The sequence below is a fragment of the Parasteatoda tepidariorum genome, chromosome 8 (assembly GCF_043381705.1).
Source record: "Parasteatoda tepidariorum isolate YZ-2023 chromosome 8, CAS_Ptep_4.0, whole genome shotgun sequence".
Classification (NCBI taxonomy): Eukaryota; Metazoa; Arthropoda; class Arachnida; order Araneae; family Theridiidae; genus Parasteatoda; species Parasteatoda tepidariorum.
In genome coordinates, this window is record NC_092211.1 from 11,790,228 (window position 1) to 11,809,384 (window position 19,157).

The 19,157-nt window shown below is 30.3% G+C and overlaps 1 protein-coding gene across 1 annotated transcript in view; it reads right to left on the bottom strand.

Moving 5' to 3' along the window:
• The window catches only part of LOC122269681 (neurotrimin-like), a 340,405-nt gene that overhangs the window by 149,935 nt on the left and 171,313 nt on the right, over window positions 1-19,157 (bottom strand). The gene's annotated exons all lie outside the window — the stretch shown is intronic.

Genomic DNA, 19,157 nt, shown 5'->3' on the forward strand with positions numbered 1-19,157 from the left:
AAAAAAAATTACATCTTTTTAGTAAATACTAAGTCATTAAAATAAATTTGAATTCAAATAAATGACATGTAATTCGTTAAACCTATTAGAAATGTGCTATAGTATATCGCGTGATATAAATCAAAAATCGTCAAATAAATTCGTAATATATAAATTCGTAAAAAAAGCGCTTTCGACAAAATACTAAAATAGAGATAAATCGACAAAGACTACTTACTCCTGCCTAGCTTAATAGTATGAGATTACCGCAGCTGATGCTCTCTGGTTATTTCCGTTTCCGTTTTTAAAAGCACTATATGTTGAGCCACCTCAGCTAGATTTGGCCTGTGAAATTTTTAGCGGCAATCATTGGTCGATTTGCCGTGTAAGAGAAATAGTAACGTAAACAAAACAAAGCAAACGTTGCCACCGGCGGAAAAGAAATACAACCAAAATTTGAGAGCCACGTAAGAGAATTATATATATTAGATTATTATATTTATAATTATTAAATTATAACATTATTAATACCTTTACAATATTTGTCCTTCATACAACAATAAATATGGAAAAAACTAATTAAAAAAGAAATAGTAAAATGGTAAATACCTATAAAATAAGTATAATTACTAAAACTGTCCCAGATTTCTCCAAATGATGTTTTGAATGTTTAATTTTATGTTAAATTTTGTTTTGCTGCATAAAAACCAATAAGAATTTGTAACTTATATTTACGTAGATGTGAAGAAAAATGTAGATGTGGAGTATAATAAAATAACATTTGTTTGAGAAATATTAGCTGCTAAACTTGTAGTGAAAAATACCCTACCAGCCGATCTGCAGCATGCAGAGATGCAGCTGAATTGTTAAAAATGTTCTAGTTAAAAGTATTTGACCTAACTCGAGTTTTTTTTTTTTTTTTTTTTTTTTTTTTTTTTTTAGAAATCCTAATTCGATTGAAAGTTATTGCAATTTCAGATATTTTTTTTTCGTAAATTTTTTTGTACTTCTACTTCTCGCCTTGGCTTTAAATAACGTCTATTTATCCATTTCTGTTGAAAATTTTATCTCACTCGAGATCTTTAATTTATAATATAAGTTGATGTCGAAAACAACAAAAAGAATTAATAATTATTAAAAAAAACTTATGAGTGACTAAGAAAGAAATGATTACAGTTTCTAGTTATATTATTAGATGCACTGTAAGATTCTCTGTAAAAACTTAATTACCAGGTTATACTATACAGTTTTATTGTTTTTATGCGGCTAAAGCTGGTTTGTACTTGTTTATGTTTGTGTATCAATTAGTTATTCTAACAATTTGACCAAGGACTATAGATGTCAGATAAGAAAATAAATCTTAACTTTTCTAATGAAATTGTTAACAAAATTTTATCTAAAATAAAATCTATGCAAGATTCTCTAAATGCGCATGTGTGATATATTTATAGGATGCACAGATATCGTTTCTTTTAAATGAAATATACTCTCATTCTGAATACAAATGTATTCATTTAAAACACAGACGAAAATAGAGAGAGAAAATATAATAAATTTTTGCTATTCTAATGAATTGAAACAAGAATTGTGAATTAATTGAAAGGGGAGATGAATAATTATAAATGGTGCAGCGACATCTGTAGGCGCAGTGACCGGAAACTACTTAATGACTAAATCCCTTCCTTCGCAAACGGACACCTGCCTCTCTATTTCGAATGATGCCTCTAAACCAGGAATTAAATTCACTCCATCATTTCCCCAACAAGTATTGAAACACAGTTTGAAAGTAAAGTTTCGCTTTAGCCCTACGTTTGCAATGTTACATTTTGCGGAACGGAAAAGAAAACTTAAAATACAAAGATACTTTGATTTAATTATATTTAAAAAAAAATACAATTTAAGAATATTACTGTTACTTGGTACTGTAAATTAGTTGAAAAAAGATGTTATAGTCTAGGCAAAAAAATATCCAAATTTAAACAATATTTTTTTTTTCCAAATGATATAGTTTTAGTATTATTTACAGCCCTGGGCCAAATTATTCGACGTACTGTAAAAACTTCTGTGCAAAATCTTAAATATCAGGTGATACTAAACAGCTTTATAGTTTTTACGTGACTGAAACCGGTTTGCACTTGCTTATGTTAGCGTATCAATGAGTTAAATTAGACGATAAATAATATAGATTCGAAGACTGGATAAATTAGACGATATATTATATAAATACAGAACATTTATTATATCAGGTATTATATTAGTATATTATAATAATTAGACTCAATTAATAGCCGCACTGTAGTGTTTTAATAATTGCATATTTTGCACGAGTTTATATGCAATATTTTTATATTTAAACATACATGTAATGGGGTTTGATGATTTTTTATATACTTCCTATTGTGTTTATTTTTAATGTATTGCGTTGCAATGTTAAAACGATTGATACACTAACGTATAAAACAATAAAGCTGTTTAGTATCACCTAATGATTAAGATTTTACACAGAATTTTACAGTAAACCTCAAACTTTCAGGACACTTGATAAGTGCAATTCCATATGTTAACAGCTGATAAAAAGTAATTAAAAATTTGCCTTCCAACCCAAAATATCAAAATTGTAATTAGAATAAAAATTGGATTGATGGTGATGTAACGTAACGGCAAAGCTCAGAGCAGATTTTCTTTAAAAATGTATCGAGCTATAGTTAGATATCTTGATCAAGTACAGCACGATCGACGATGTTTTTATTTTTTTCTTATCTGATTTTTTTTAAAGTGATAGTTTTTTTTCCTTTTAAGAATGCGTGTATTAAGTTTTGAAATAAATTTTTAGAGCTCAATATTTTGTGTAGATTGTGACACTACAATGTAATTGAAAAATAATACCAACCTGATTTTGCATTTGGAGCATTCAACTGACAAAAAGTAAGGTAGAAAAACAAAAAGTGACTAGTACAAATTGTGAAAATACTATTTCGCTGATAAAAATTATTTAATATCGACAATTTCTTACTTTTTTCGAGTAAAAAAATTCGATAGTTAACTGTTTCAATATTAAGTGTAACTAAAATAAAGATTTGAACCAGTTTTTTTAAAAGAACAAAAAAAGGACAAAAATTTGAAAAATAAGTTTTTTTCCAACACACCTAACCCAAATTTGACTATTTTTAAAAGTTTGCATTATACTTGATTATATTGTCGATTTCCAATGATTTATAAGAATAAGGTTGCCGGTCAATTGTCACTGGTAAGGTGATCAGCCTCAGGCTCTTTTACGTCTTGAGCCAGTCCTGTCAAAACGAGGAATTTCGCTCAAACATATTTTAATTCAAATTTTTCTCCAAATGCTAGGTCGTTTCAACTAGCTTCCTCCAACGGTCAAGCGATGGGGACCACATCGCTTGACCGTTGGAGGAAAACACTTTTAATTTCTTGAGGGAGTTTTTCGAAGGCTGCGTCGTACTATGAAATGAAGCTTTTTCGCAAATAATATGCTGTTTTTATAACTGCTGTGAGTTTGCAATTGTTACTCATGACTGTTAGGTAAAGTTTAGCTAATTTCGAAAAATCGTTGTTGGATTTCACACACAGAACACTCCACACATGTTAGAATATCCAAAATGGTGCAAAAAGAGTCGAAAAAGAGCAAATAAACTGATTTTCCTGGATTTTTCCAGTTTTTCCCGTTTTCCCATTAAAAAAATATTTCCTACATACACAGGACCCCTCCATCCGGTGCATAACGTCAATATGTGAAAAAGCAACAGTTTTGTGAAAATCAAAAGCATTTGTGATCTCATTTTGTAACATTTAAAAACTTACTCCAATGTTGCGTTACTCGGGCTCATAAAAATTTGCAAAAACTGATAATACAACAGTGATTTTGATAATTTCCATCTAGGTGAAAAAAATTTCACCGAATCTGCATTTCTTAAAAATGTTTCCGTAAAGTTTTTTTTTTTAAAGTTTTTGTATTTGTCTGTTCTAAAGCCTGGATAATACTTTGTGTTAAGATTACATATATAATTAAAAATCATCGCATTGCTTCAAGTGTTAAAAGTAAAAAATGTAAAAAGTGTTAAACTATGGTTTTTTTTTTTATTTTCCTTGGTGACACATCTTCAAAAAACAGCGTTAGAGCTTGCAATCTATGCCATACCTCCTCGTCTGATATCATCCACGCTTGCTAAAATGAATTATTTTTGAAAGACTGGGCATTCCAAAGTGTTTGTTTTAATAAGAATAGAATCAACCATGAAAAGTCAAGTTATACCCTTATTAATTTCAGACTTAATACCTATATTTTATTTTTATTAGTAAGGAAATGCCATAGCATAAAGTCTCGATATCAAGCAGGAAATTTTATTTATTTTTCATATTACTTTCCAATCAATAACTTAGAAGATTGTATTCTTATAACGCCATTTCTTGTTTTTACTTTTAATCCGTTAAAGTTTAAACTCAAAAAGTTTAAACTTTATGTCGATTTTAAATAATACAATTTTAAGCATTAAGGCTCCTCCATCAACATACGGGAGCTGGCTTTACACTCAGTTGATACAATTGGGGTTTTTTTTTTGGCGATTTCCCACAAGAGAAACGAAACGGAGGCGCCAAAGAAAAAGATTTGGTAGAAACTGCAGAAAGAAAAGAAAAAAAAGAGGGGGTATTGAGCAAATATCTGGAAAAAGTTAGCGAACTATTTTTTTCTTCCTTCCACAGGAAAAGGAACGGATGGAAATGGAGGGTTTTTCAGAACCTTCACGCAATTTGCATATGAAGGAAACGGAAATTTTTTCCCCGAGATAGGAATTCTTCTAAAGTCGTATTTCTAGCTAAAAATTCATTTTGTTTTCCCAGATTTGAGGAATTTCGGTTACTGATCAACATATAAGAGTTCGCAAAGTGATAGGAATGAAACGAGAATACAAATTCACCTCTTGATTTAAAAATTACACTTTTATACACTTCCGAGCAAATTTTCAAGCTGATTATTNTCTTGCAATCTTTTTTCTCATCTTTCTAGTCTTTCTGTCTTATCTTTTTTTCAAAATTATAAGAAATGCGCGAAATAAAAAAAAAAAAAAAAAAACGCGAACTGAAATTTAATTGAAAGAGACAGGGAACGAGTTCAACGTAAGCTAACAAACTATTTTAAATATGTAGATTAATGAAAAAAATAAATGTTTTGGTAAGAATCTTTTCTTTATTTTTCTTTCAGTTTATTGTTTCTTTCGTTTAAGACTGTAGCGCAACTAGAAATTTTTTGTTGGTTGGGGGGGGGGTAATTGTCATTAAATTAAGAAAAGTATTTAATTAAATTAATTAAAGTAAGTAAGTATCATTTAAATTTTAAGTAAACTCAATCATTTAACTTCCCAAGCCCCCCCCCTTTTCTGGTTGCAAGCCTGTCTTAAGGATCCGTTTATTACGAGCACTCGGATTTAACGAGTACAATGTTACGGTCCCTTTGTGCTCGTTATAAACGAGTTCGACTGTATTTTTTTCCCAAAGGATAAAGTTTTCGTAATTACAGCCCAGGCCAAATTATTAGACGCACTGTAAGATTCTATGTTAAATCTTAATTATCAGGTGATACTATACAGCTTTATTGTTTTTACGCGGTTTGCACTTGTTTACGTTCTTGTATCAATTGGTTAAATTAGACGATATGTAATATAAATTCGACGATTGGATAAATTAGACGATATATTATATAAATATAGAATATTTCTTATATCAAGTATTATATTAGTATATTATAATAATAAGACTAAATTATTAGACGCACTATACTTTTTTAATAATTGCATGTTTTGCACGAGTTTATAGGCAATATTTTTATATTTAAACATACATGTAATGGGGTTTTATTCAAGAGATTTTTTATATACTTCCTATTGTGTTTATTTTTAATGTATTGCGTTACAATGTTAAACCGATTGATACACTAACGTATAAAACAGTAAAGCTGTTTAGTATTACCTGATGATTAAGATTTTGCATAGAATTTTATAGTAAACCTCAAACTTTCAGGACACTTGATAAGTGCAATTCCATATGTTAACAGCTGAAAAAAAGTAATTAAAAATTTGAACACATTTTTCAGCTCTTATTTTTGATCTTTGTAATGACCATCTAACCCAAAATATTAAAATTGTAACTTATGACTTTTGTGTACCATTTCTTCATTTAACCCAAACTTATGACTCTTGTGTACCTTTTCTAAATTTTTCGTAACGCTGTGTACCACTAATAAAAAAATGAAAGTATTTTTTACTATAAAAATTTGCACAAAAGTTGAAAATCTCAACTGGTTGTTGACATTACTAATTATTAACTTTTAACTCCGGAAAAAATAGTCAATAGAAAAATATGTAATTGTAAATTTTCATGGCTAGCTTTGTTTTTAAATAAAATTTTTTGAAATTTTCGTTTGTTGCAGGATATTTCGCATAAGAAAGCGTACCCCCTCTAGATTTTTCCCGTACCCATGGAGGTATGCGTACCACACTTTGGGAAACACTGGTGTAACGTAACGGCAAAGCTCAGAGCAGATTTTCTTTAAAAATGTCTCGAGTCATAGTTAGATATCTTGATCAAGTTAAGCACGATCGACGATGTTTTTATTTTTTTCTCATCTGATTTTTTTAAAGTGATAGTTAGTTTTTTTTCTCCTTTTAAGAATGTGTGTATTAAGTTTGGAAATAAATTTTTAGAACTCATGTCGTATTTTTTGTAAATTGTGACACTACAATGTAATTCAAAAATAATACTACCGTGATTGAGCATTTGGACCATTCAGCTGACAAAAAGTAAGGTAGGAAAACAAAAAGTGACTAGTACCAATTGTGAAAATACTATTTTGCAGATAAAAGTTATTTAATATCGACAATTTCTTACTTTTTTCGAGTATAAAAACTCGATAGTTAACTGTTTCAATATTAAGTGTAATTAAAATAAAGATTTGAGTCAGTTTTTTTTAAAAGAACAAAAAAAAAGGACAAAATTTTGAAAAATAAGTTTTTTTCCAACACACCTAACCCAAATTTGAATATTTTTAAAAAGTTGCATTATACTTGATTATATTGTCGATTTCCAATGATTTATGAGGATAAGGTTGCTGGTCAATTGTCACTGGTAAGGTCATCAGCCTCAGGCTCTTTTACATCTACCTGTCAAAACGAGGATTTTCGCTCAAACATATATTAATTCAAATTTTTCTCCAAATGCTAGGTCGTTTCAACTAGCTTCCTCCAACTGTCAAGCGATGAGGAAAACATCGCTTGACCATTGGAAGAAAACACTTTTAATTTCTTGAGGTTGTTTTTCGAAAGCTCCGTCGAACTATGAAATGCTTTTTTGCAAATAATATGCTGTTTTTATAACTGCTGTGAGTTTGCAATTGTTACTCATGATTGTTAGGTCAAGTTTAGCTAATTTCAAAAACGGTGCATAACGTCAATACGGGGAAAAGCCACAGTTTTGTGAAAATTAAAAGCATTTGAGGTCTCATTTTTTAACATTTAAAAACTTACTCCAATGTTGCATTAAGGCCTGGTTTCTTAGGACAAGCGCCTTATCTATGCGTCAGCGTTAAGTTGACGTTACCCTGACGCCAACAAAATACTGGTTTGTTAGCTCAAGGCCTGGTTTCTTAGGAGAAGCGTCGTAACTGGGCGTCAACGTTAAGTTGATATAATTTTGACGCCATAAAAATACCTTTTTGTTAGCTCAGCGTGAGCAGTCGGTCCAACACAGACATTATCTTGCATTGCGCATGCGTTAATAACGTAAAATAATATTTATTTTGAATTTTTATTGATTTTGTGATTGTTGACCAGTGCTTTAAAGAACAAACAATGACTTTGTCTAAGAAAAAACACATTATAGCTTAGCTAAATGAAGAAGAAGAGGAAAAAGAAGCTATGTTTAATGTTAAAATCTTGACTGATTTCAATGCTCTGTTGTTGTCTGTTGTCTGCCATTGCTTCTGTTGTTAACGTCTCGTTGTAATCCAACTGCAGTTGATTTGGACGGCAGTTGTCGTTCAAGCTGAGCGTTCGATGACGTATGCTGTCAAACTCATAAATTAACCAATCAGAGGTAAACGTTCGTTTCAAGCTGACGTTTCCTAAGAAACCAGGCTTTACTTGGGCTCATAAAAATTTGCAAAAACTGTTTATACAGCAGTGATTTTGATAATTTTCCTCTAGGTGAAAAAAATGTCACCGAATCTGTACTTTAAAAAAAAAATTTGTAAAGTTTTTTTTTTTAAAAGTTTTTGTATTTGTCTGCTCTAAAGCCTAGATAATACTTTATGTCAAGATTACATATATAGTTAAAAATCATCGCATTGCTTCCAGTGTAAGGCGCTTAAACTATGGCTTTTTTTTATTTTCCTTGGTGACATAGCTTCGAAAAACAGCGTTTAAGTTTGCAATCTATGCCATACCTCCCGGTCTGATATCATCCATGTTTGCTAAAATGAATTATTTTTGAAAGACTGGGCATTCCAAAATGTTTGTTTTAATAAGAATAGAATCAACCATGAAAAATCACGTTATACCTTTATTAATTTCAGACTTAATGCTTAGATTTCATTTTTATTAGTAAGGAAATGCCATAGCATAAAAGTCTCGATATCAAGCAGGAAATTTTATTTATTTTTCATATTACTTTCCAATCAATAACTTAGAAGATTGTATTCTTATAACGCCATTTCTTGTTTTTACTTTTAATCCGTTAAAGTTTAAACTCAAAAAGTTTAAACTTTATGTCGATTTTAAATAATACAATTTTAAGCATTAAGGCTCCTCCATCAACATACGGGAGCTGGCTTTACACTCAGTTGATACAATTGGGGTTTTTTTTTTGGCGATTTCCCACAAGAGAAACGAAACGGAGGCGCCAAAGAAAAAGATTTGGTAGAAACTGCAGAAAGAAAAGAAAAAAAAGAGGGGGTATTGAGCAAATATCTGGAAAAAGTTAGCGAACTATTTTTTTCTTCCTTCTACAGGAAAAGGAACGGATGGAAATGGAGGGTTTTTCAGAACCTTCACGCAATTTGCATATGAAGGAAACGGAAATTTTTTCCCCGAGATAGGAATTCTTCTAAAGTCGTATTTCTAGCTAAAAATTCATTTTGTTTTCCCAGATTTGAGGAATTTCTGTTACTGATCAACATATAAGAGTTCGCAAAGTGATAGGAATGAAACGAGAATACAAATTCACCCCTTGATTTGAAAATTACACTTTTATACACTTTCGTGCAAATTTTCAAGCTGATTATTAACTTAGTTTTGTAATTAACATAATTGTAGTAATATTAGATAACTCTGTAATAACATAACTTTTGAAGTCATATTTTTAGCTTTCTTTTTTTTTCAGATTTGAGGAATAATGGTTTATCATCAACAAAAACGAGTTCGCAAAGTGATAGGAATAAAACGAGGATACAAATTCACCTCCTGATTTGAAAATTTTACTTTTATACACTTATGTGCCATATTTCAAGGTGATTATTAATTTAGTTTTATAAGTAACATAACGGTAGTAATATTAGATAACTCCATGATAACATAACTTTTGAAGTCATATTTTTAGCTGTTTCTTCTTTCAGATATGAGGAATAATGGTTTATGATCAACAAGTACGAGTTCTCAAAGTGATAGGAATAAAACGAGGATAGAAATTCACCTCTTGATTTTAAAATTTTACTTTTATACACTTATGTGCCAATTTTAAAGGTGATTAATAATTTAGTTTTATAAGTAACATAACTGTAGTAATATTAGATATCTCTATGATAACATAACTTTTGAAGCCATATTTTTAGCTTTCAATTCATCAACAAGTACGAGTTTCCAAAGTGATACGAATAAAACGAGAATAATATGTGTGCGAGTGTGTGTAGTTCAAAATTCCACACACATATATATATATATGCGAAGATTGTTGGAAGTTAGAGGTGATACAAGCTAAATAGCCAGCAGATTTATAGAATGGGGTATCAATGTTTGTGACAATAGGTCTAAAAGCAAGTTGAAACTTGTCAGCTTTAGAAAAGGCATAGTAACGGGCATAGTTTGAAATAGAAAGAATGACATTACGTTTATTGCAATCCAGCAGCGGATCAGACTTTTATTTTATCATTATCAACTTATATTTTATCATATTTTATTATTTTACTTTATCGGAAATTTTATTTTATTACAGTCGTTGAACAGCCATCCTAATTTTATGGGTTTACGACTACTAATGTTCAGCTCCGAAGCCTTGCAATTTTGAACTCAATCTAGAAGACAAGGGAACTCCAGGATTTGCCTTCCTGAAGGACTTCTTGATGGAACTAACCCGCATTTGCGTTACATGGAAAGGAAGACCACGAGAACCTCCCGTGACTAGCCAGACAGCAAGGGAGCTCTAACCCATGATCCGTCTACCACTGAGAATATTTTTAGTCAGCACTGTGATCAGTGCAAGCCGGATGCGGAATTCGAATCGACCAGTAAATTTCAACGTTTAAAGCAAACTGTATAAGAAAAGCAGCCAAGGTAAACGTCTATGAAAGTCCATGGTGGCTTTCTTTTCATACACTATGATGTTATGTCTGGTTCTCCAATATTTTGATCAGATTCAAGACCATTTGCTCGGTGTAATAAATGCTAGTAGTCACGTTTCCTTTGCTTGAATCCTGGTAAAAACAAAGTTACTCATTCCCCCATATTCTATGTATTTGTTACTGTATTTCTTCAGCAGTTGAGCAAGTTATGTTACATTCAGCACGATATTTTTTGAAAATTAGTAAAAAAAGTTTATTCATAAATGAAGCAAAATATTTACTAACTATAATTATAAGCGTACTTAAATTTTTTTCAACAAAACCAGTTAGTTCGAGTCGTAATTTTTTTTTTTAAAAAAAGAATCATTAATTGGGTTTTAAGATATCACTTTAATTAATAAGAATTATTTACGAATAATATACAAACTGTCAAAATTTCTAAAAAATTTCTTAACATTTTTTTTAATCAATTAAAATAGCTTTTTGAAGGTTTAAAAATGCTCTTGACGTAACGTCTATGCTAGCGGATATCTAATATCCAATATAATTAGTGGATGTCTTTTCGAATTGGATTTTCATAAATGGGAAGAATATTTGTGGTATTTAAATAACATAATTATTCAATTAAATTTTCACTCCAAAAAGGAACATTAATTTGAAAAATAAATAATTTTTTTTGTGAAATAATAAAAAGTCTAATAACTTAATTAATTAATCACAGAATTAATAGTATTCTTTTAATTTCTTAGAGCTGTCATGTATTTAGGATGCCCTTTTTTACGTTTTTAAACAAACAAGAAGAGTTCCTTTTCTAAAAAAATATTTTAGTTAAGTTACAAAGCAAACTAAATATTTATTAAAAAATAAAATTCCAGGATCTTTTTATAAGCAGCCACTTTGATATTTATGCGATCGAAATAAATATTTATTCTAAGAGTGTTGCATTGCAAACAAGATTGTGATGGTAAACGTAACTGAATTTAAAAAATAAAAATAAATAAAGTTGCTGGATAGAATTCGAATGGAGATTGTGTGTCGTTCTATTTGCATAATTGCACGTGTCTTGGGAAAATTAATTTCATATTTTCGATGAAAAAAATAATTCCATCTTTTTGAATGTCCTTTCCATTCAATTTGAAAGGATATTTAAATTATTCTTTTCAGTGTTCTCATCCGAACAATTCCAACTACATTACTGCATTTAAATTAATTACAAACATTCTTAAAATAGAAGGAACTCCAGAAGAGTTTTTATTTTATATAAATGTTATTAGATAATTTTTTCGCAAAATGTATTTCGTATTTATATTTATTTTAATTTGCTAGAGTTGATGTCATTTGATTGAAATTGGAACTGGACGATAATGACTTGTTATTCGTACTATTTTAATTACTAAATAACTGAATGTCTTACTCTTTCACTGCAGCTATTAGTGGGATATGAAATCTAAGCTAAGAACTTAATTTATTTAACTTTGTTTCAAATAACAATAAATGTAGTTCGGTTAAAAAAAAAAGTATTTTTCATTGCAGAGTTTTTTTTTAAACATGACGTTTTCGTCAATTAATTATTTTTTCTTTTATTAATTCCTAGAAAAAGTAGAAAATGCCATTTTCACCATGACCAGTTAAGAACATATAGAAGTTTTCCTTTTTATTTATTAATTTTTTCAAATATTTGCTGAATCTTAAATGTGGGAAATGAACTGGAAAGCTATATAGTGGAAAACAGCATAGTAGAGTTACATTTTCAAAAAAAACTTAAAAGTTAGAAGAGAGAATGTTTTTATTATTTCTGAAGTTGTTTTATAAGCTGTAAATATAATAAAACTATTAGTTCTTTATCTTAGTTTCTATTACAAGGGTATCTTAACTTTTAACTTCGCTAGTATAATTAACACACTATTATATATATACATACATAGTAACCAATAAAGTCACATTGTGGGCCCCCTATTAAGTCGGTAATTATTTCTTCTGGTAGGGTATGCTAGTATCCAGTAATATAAGCGTGGTTTCATTTTGAATATTATTGGACAATATTAAGGGGAGATATAGGGTCCTGTTGTAATACGGAATATTGACGTCGAAATTATTCGTTTTAACGCTATTCAACACACTATTATATATACATACATAGTAACCTATAGGGTAACATTGTGGGCCCCCTAATAAGCCTATAATCATAGGTTTATTAAGGTACACCATGGTAGGGTACACTAGTACCCGGTAACTTTCAAGTTTTCCATAAAAACTAATGACCTTTATATGATTTGATATATTGAAATAATTTTTATAGCTATAATTTATTTACAGCATAAATGCATATATTATTTTCTTTCATTTTATACATTTTTTATGACTCAATTTTATATTTAACCGCATGTAAGCTTATAATCTTTTACAAGAATCAGTGTATTTAATTTAGTAATCTATTTTCCTCCTACAACAATTCAAACTCAATTTTGTGTAAACTAAAATAAGAAAACTATTCTCAATTCAAGATTCAGCAACGATTTTCTGTATGAAGAATTTAAAATAATTCGTATCATTGCTTTATAATTTGTATATTATTTTATATTATTTCTCTATAATATTAGTTGTATATTAGCTTTATAATTTGAACTTGAATTTATTTTGGTCTGATAGACTTTCCATTCTTTTTATTTATTACTGAACGGTCACCTGAAGGCAGCTCTAAAAATTTTAATTTTGGGAACCCTCTTTAATAATGGTTCCCAAAAGGTGCTCCGTGGAACTCTAGGTTTCTTAACAGGGGTTTTGAGAGTTTTTCTCTTTAAACCAATAATAATTTTGAAGCCTGTAACTCTATTTTTATTCAACCAATTATCCATAATTTGTTTTATGTTTCGGTTATTTTTATGAAATAATTAATGACAAAGGCCAAAATAAAAACTATAAAAAAAATTAAAATTAACTGCGGAAATGTTATGGATATACAAATAATGCAGAAGTACTTATTATTAAACATTTCCATTCATAATAACTAAATTCAAGAATAAAGAAGTTTTACTTATAACCGTTCTCACAGTTTGTAATACTTCTGTTCCGAAAACCATAATTCAGCGTATTTTATTCAAGTTTGTCTTAAGCACATGCTAAAAACCAGCGGTCGGAAAAACTACATTTTCTTTGTAGTTAACTACAACTAAAACTACTTAATTACAATTGTAGTTAACTACAACTATTTTTTTTTTAAATGTAGCGACTACAAGCTACTTTCGAAACGTAGTCACTACCTCGCTACGTTTAGAAGACAAACTGAACTGGAGAACTTAATTTTCACCAATATTCAAAATGATTTTGAATAAAAAATAGGCTTGGTTAAATATGGGGAGATATTAGGAAGCTTAATTCACGTTTACATGAAATAGTTTTTAATTCTGAAGTACTTTTTACGAATTTGTTCTTCGAACTTTCAGATTTATCGGCAGTGATTTAAGAAATGCTAGAAAATTATCAAATAGTCCAGATTTTAATGATCAATGCTTTATTATATCCACCAAGAAATAAACTACAGTGCGAAAAACAAAAAACGAACCACCCTGAATAGCTTTTGCTCTAATGATCTGATCTTCACGTTATAAGACTCAATCTTAATGGTTTGAAAGGAAGACCGCAAGTATGCTAATTAATTAATGCAGACGATATTTGAATTTATAGGAAATCAGATATAGAAACGTACTTAATAGTTCATGAGAAATCGAATTTTAAAAAAGTCCGATATTTAAAATTCGATTTCCCAGTAACTCAGATTTCGCATCGACTTTTCCGAGCATCTTATGTAGATTTTATTAACACTCGACCAGAGAGTAATTCTCATTGCTTACGTTGACGGGCCCGCAAAAGATTTGCAAAAATTAGATTCGAAAAGTTTTTTTTGCGTCTGCACTTTGTTTCTTTATTTAACTAACGTTAAAAGTAATTGCTAGGAGCCGCTACAAACTTCTGTTTCTTTTGTATCGCACTACTCAATACACTGCTTTTTATGATTTTTATATTTTATAACCGTCGTCGAACAGCCGACCCATTTTTTTGGGTTTACGACTGCTAATGTTCAACTCCGTAGACTTGTCATTTTGAATCCAATCCAGAAGACAAGGAAACTCCAGGAAGTATTGGGAGAAATTTGCCTTCGTGGAGGACTTTTTGATAGAACTAACCCGCATTTGCGTTACATGGTGAGGAAGACCACGAGAACTTCCCACGGTTAGCTTGACAGCAAAGGGACTCTAACCCATGATCCGTCTACCACTGAAGATATTTCACGTCAGCATTATGGTCGGTGCAAGTCGGATAAGGACTCGTTTCGACAGCCATCGCTGGGGATTCGAACCCGGTTCACCCCATTGGAAGGCTCTGAGCCACTGCACTACACTACTTCTTTTAAAAAGTAGCGTCCTACACTTGAAACTACGGAAAAAGATAGACACGACGACAGTAGTTTCACTACTTGTAGCACGCTATTTCCGACCACTGCCTAAAACAGTTTCAGAGCTAGAAACTTTTTCAGATCCATGAATTAAACGATGCAACATTTAAACTATTATTAAGACTGTTATGTATAGAACAATAAATATGGCTCGATTATTCACGTTAAATATATCCAAATTAATTTGTAGTCATTTTTAATTGTTACATTCCCATCTGCTGATGAACTTTATTTATAATGTCTGGTTATCGCCAAAGGAAGCTCGCCAATTTAGGGATGATACTTCCGGCAAAATTGCATTACTTTCCCTATTGAAAAAAAAATCAACACAGGTGTAGTTTGGGAAACATTAAGACTCAGAGAGTTTTATTTGTCAGGATAATAAATTTTTAAAGATACAGAGAATAATTTGTATTTTTTTATAAAGTAAAAGAATTTAGTTTTAACCCTATTTAAGAATTTAAGTGTATACGGAAAACAGGCGGACCATTTAAAAGAAGACAACAAAAAAAAGAACTCTTTATTCTTTCCTTCGATATAGTTAACAAAACTCGAACACTTAAACGACTGTTTTATGTTATGAAGGCTGAAAAACACCGTTTTATACGCAAGCTTTTTCACGTCGTTTATGTCTACACGGAATTCTAGCTCAGTAGATGAAAATTTGATCCATCATATCACGTATAAGACAGCATCTCTCTCTCTAACCATTTACAGAAGAAGAGAAAACTCTTTTATCCGTTGTTTACTTCCCGAAGCAATCTGGTAAGTCAAAAAGAATGTTTTTTTGCGCAACCCTTTCTTCGAACAAAAATGCTTTTTTCACTCCCGTATTTAATATATTTATTTTTCACTTTTTCTCTAACCTGAGCTGTTTCTTCTTCTTTTTTTTTTACTCTTACTCGAAAGACTAGTAAACAAATAAGGGGTATCACGTACCATGAAAAAATCCACCGATTAGTCTTCTTTTCTCAGAGATGTTAAAATTTTCCGAATCAGACGAGAAAAAGTTCTATTTCTGCCTACGTGTCTCTCACCTGCATAGAGTAAAAGTAGGCTTTCATCAGCGAAAGGAATAAAAATGCTACCGTTTTCTTCTCTTTCCACTTTTAAGTACCTGGTTCAATATTTGTTCGTCTGTTTTTTTTTCCTTTTTTATTTTTTTTTTAACTTAAAGGTAAGAATAGTTAATAGGCACGTTGCGGTGACTTGGCCAAAATGGCGAAATTCGACAGAATGTATAAAGTTCGATGGCTTTTTCAGAATCAGTTGAAAATACTTCCTCGTGCAGGACTGTTTCTTCTAAAACTGAAATGATATGAACAAAAGTTCTTTCTCATGTGACATTAAAAGGCAAAACTTTCGAATCATTAGAGTTCAACTGTAGTTAAAGAATGATAAGATAGGAAAGAACAACAGCCATTTGAAATTTAGTGTGATTAACGTGCGTTTGACGTGTTTACACGCTGGACCCAATTGCTATTGCCATTCGCAAGACGAATATAAACGTCGCGTAAAAGAAAGAATTACCATTGACCATCAAAACTCAAAGTTTCAATGAAATACAACAAGAATACTATTAGGTGGTATGCTTACTTTATGTATAGTTTACTTTATGTTAGACTAAGCATTTTTCAGAGTAGAGCGACTAGCGTTGATTTGCAAAGAAAATTCGTAAACAATTATCAGGGTTAATTACTGAACTACGAGACAGACATTCTTGAAATAAAAAATAAGATGCAAGAGTTCTCTCTTTCTTATACATTGTATTGTTTTAATAATAAATTTTAAATTTTTTTTTTGACATTCTTATAAATGTCTTTCTTAACAGTGACTTTTTTAGAAATGAATTATTATTTTTTTTTATTAAAAAAATAAATGTCAATTTTTAGCTAGGTGTTCGTGAAATTTATAATTGGACCATTTATTCTACGTTTAACTTGAATTCACGTCATTGAATAAGTTTAATTCCAAATCTTATGAGATTTTAGAAATTAAATTACGCTCTCAACTGGTTAAATTCAAAATATTACCCAGATAATTAAAATAAATGCAGCATAAATGCTAACTAAAATTGTAAATTTCACTTGAATCATAGAACATTTGTAAAAAAAAATCGATGTCAACAACTAATGCATAAAAATTAACAACTGAACCTTACTTAAAATAAAAATAAAAAATTTATGAGAATTTTTACTAATGACGTAAGCAGCTCTGTCCCCCGCCCCCTGGTCTACTACCACGCAACTTTCATTAAAAGTTTAAGCAGAAGATCCAAATCAGAACATCGAATTTTGACAAGTTATTTCAGTCGTGTTATGTTTTTCTGTACGTCAGCCTACGGGACGTTAAGATGACGTAGACATTATTCAATTTTTTAACCACTATTGCGTAAAGTGAGGTAAAAATTTAAAAGGTTTCATAAAAACTACAAATGAGCTTCCTTTTTTTTATTTATTTAAGTAATAAAATCACTATTTTAACGAGAAGCAAACGCTTAACACTCATTATAAGTGCAAATTATTGGATTCTATGTATGATCTTAATTACCAGGTGATATTATAGAGCTTTTTCACGCGGCTGAAACCGGTTTGCACTAGCGTACGTTCGTGTATCAATTGGTTGACATTGTAATGCAATATTTTAAAAATAAATACAAATAGGAAGTATACATAAAATCTCCTGAATAAAACCCCATTACATGTATGCTTAAAAATGAAAGAAAGAACCCCATTACATGATGCAAACCCGGGCAAAATATGTAACTATTAGAACACTGCAGTGTGTCTAATAATTTTGTCTAATTATTATAATATATTAATATAACACCTGATATAAGAAATATTCTAATTTATACAATAAATCGTCTAATTTATCCAATCGTCAAATTTATATTATATATCGTCGAATTTGACCAATCGATATATGAATGTAATCAAGTACAAACCGGTTTCAATCACATAAAAATAATAAAGTTCTATAGTATCACCTGATAATTAAGATTTTACATGGAATCTTATAGTGCTTCTAATAATATGGCCAGTAGACTGTAATATTTTAAAGAAGGGTGACACATTTTTGTGAAACTTCCTAGGCATTCGAAATTGCACATATTTTATGTGTGCAAGTAATTTTTGCAATAAAAGAAACTTCTTGATACATTTTCTTTAGGAGAGTAATTTTTAGTAGTATTTGGAAAAATCTTCAATATCTTTTAAGGTCTCATGATTAACTCCAGAACGTTCTTGGTGCCATTCATATCGTCTGAAACGACATCGACAAAAACTATAAAGAAAAGAAAAGTAGAAATTCCGCACAATTCTATGAAACTGTCGAAATGTTCCTTAAAAGGGGAGAATGCGGCTGCGGATCTTTAATTGCATCATCAGGTGGGGGGTGAGGGGTAGCAAGCAGCGGTCCAAACGACCAGAACCGACTTTCAATTACTTTATCTCTTTTTTTCAGAAGGTTTCTCCGTAGAGCGAAAAGTACTCGAAAATGCTTATAAAATTCTTTTTTTCTCTTTCTATAACTTCACTCTCTATCATCAAAAAGTCATCTATGATCGGTGAAGATAGGGGCAGCCCTGTTCTTGTTTGAAATTCTAGAGGAGAGATCGAGAAATAGAATACAGAAAAGTTGAATTTTTGCTGGAAAATACGAGAAAGTGTAGAGATATCTGATATTGTTTCACACCATTTTGGAGAACGAATCTACTCTTCGAAACTAAATATGGAATCTAGAAATATTTAAATGTTCCCGGTAATGGCTTAAAGTAGAAAAATGGTCATCTGGACATCTCAAAATATGTGTATTTAAAATAATCTAAAATTTATTCTTCTTCTTTATAAGTTCCATTTCTTTTTGTAATGTAGATATCATAAGAGGTTTAACATGATGAAAAAGTTCAAATGATATGCTTGTATTATCATCATTTAAAGAAACAAAAAATCATAGTTTATTAGTCAGTATAAACATACCTTGGCCAAATTATCAGACGCACTATAAGATTCTATGTAAAATCTTAATTATCTGGTCATACAATACAGCTTTATTGTTTTTACGTGACTGAAATTGGTTTGTACTTGTTTGCATTCGTGTATCAATTGGTTGAATTAGGCAATATACAATATAAATTAGACGCCCCCTTTACCATGAGCC